The following is a 1819-nucleotide window of genomic DNA, read 5'->3' on the forward strand; positions in this document are numbered from 1 at the left end:
TATCTCTCCTGGGAACCAACAGGAGCCTTTCAAAATTATCAGGGAAAGAGGTTTTCTGTCCTCAATCCAGCTTGGGAGAGATTTTGTTACTGACACATGATCCAGTAATAAAGTGTTCTGTGTGCTAACAATATAGAAAAAAAAGAAAGAAAGAAAGAAAGAAAGAAAGAAAGAAAGAAAGAGAAGAGAAAAAAAAGTAAAACATAATTCTGCATTTTTATAAAACTTGATAAAAAATAGTATTTCAAACTGTACAGTCACCAGAAGTACACAGTTATCAAAAATGTACACAGGTCACTTGGCATCTCCAGCACTTTCAGCTTTCTGTGCCTGGTCTGTTTTGGCATCTCCATTTTCTGCAGGATTATTCCCATCCTTACCAGCGTTGGCTTTCCCCTTCTTCCCCTTGGTTACCTTCTCTCTCTTCTTCGCAGGGGCCCTTGTAGGTTTGGGCTCTGGCTTTGGAGGAGCAGGTTTAGCAGACAACCTTGCAGATCTTCTCTGTGGCTCATCCTTCATCTTGGTTTTGTCTCCTTTAGCATCCCCTTCAGCCTCTCTTTTGATCATGGTGGCTGCAGGGGATGTTGTTGCTGAACACAGCATGTAGGTTTGGTCCGTTCAGGGGTCGTCTTTGCTACTTCTTCCCAATTCTATGTTTTAATTTCTAGAAAATCCCAGTGCAGGGTTTCTCCATTTACTTGCTTTGTAACCTCATTTTAATAAATTAATTGCTCTATGACACAAGAGTTTTCATCACTCACAATAATTTTATATAAAGAACACTGTCTAGCATCTTAATGTCAGTCATGTTTATGTTGTTGGTCAGACTGTGCTGATGAGTTAATAGAAATTTGATAAATCCACTGACAGAAAATAGTGTTAGAAGGGAAACTCCCCACTAGTATTTGGAGGACTTTCATTAGAGTCAGGTTATGGAAAAACCACTTCATTCTATTGCAGTATAAACATTGGCCTCCATCTGTGCACTACAACACTACCATGCCATTAAAGTGAGTGTTGCAAGGTATTTTAGCATGAAAACATAGGCAACAACATCATTGTCAAGCTGTACTTGATGTAAATGCTTGCTAATACTCCCATATAGCCAGGATACATCAAAGAATATATTTAAAACCATGTGTGGAACTAATTAACTATATTTGTTAGGGAACTAATGCTATGATAAAACACAATGACCAAAAGCAACATGGTGAAAAAAAAAGTTTAATTCACTCAAATGGCCATCCATCATCAGCTCATCATCAAAAGCAGTTAAGGATGAAATCTCAAGCAGGACAAGATGCTGGACCAGGCAGAAATTGATGCAGAGTCCATGAAGGAGTGCTGGTTACTGGCTTTTTCCTTATGGCTTACTCAGCTTACTTTCTTATAGACACCAGGACCATCTGTCTCAGGATTGAAAATTTCTATCAATTACTACTTAAAAACAAACAAACTCATTTATAGGCCTACTTACAGACTTTTATTTTTTATAATTATACTACTTTTTTATTCTTTTTATTTTATGTTTATTGGTTTTTGAATGAATATGTATGTCTGTGTGAGGGTGTCTGAAGCCCTAAAACTGGAGTTACAGACAGGTATGAACTACCATGTGGGTGCTGGGCATTGATCCTGAGTCCTCTATAACAATAGCTAGTGATCTTACCTGCTGAACTCTCTCTTCACCCCACAGACTTTTCTTATGGAGGCATTTTCTGAATTGAGATTCCCTCTATTCACATGACTCTAGGTTATATCATGATGACTTAAAACAAGCAACCATGACTGAGCCCTTGTCAACTTGGCAGCAAACACA

At 38.1% G+C, this 1819-nt stretch overlaps 1 pseudogene; it reads right to left on the reverse strand.

Annotated features, from left to right (window-relative positions):
* Positions 1–294: 294 nt before the first annotated feature.
* On the reverse strand, positions 295–567 carry LOC110298993 (non-histone chromosomal protein HMG-17 pseudogene; annotated as a pseudogene).
* Between the last annotated feature and the right edge of the window lie 1252 nt (positions 568–1819).

This window comes from Mus caroli, unplaced genomic scaffold (assembly GCF_978045245.1).
Source record: "Mus caroli unplaced genomic scaffold, Mus_caroli_1 scaffold_8, whole genome shotgun sequence".
NCBI lineage: Eukaryota > Metazoa > Chordata > Mammalia > Rodentia > Muridae > Mus > Mus caroli.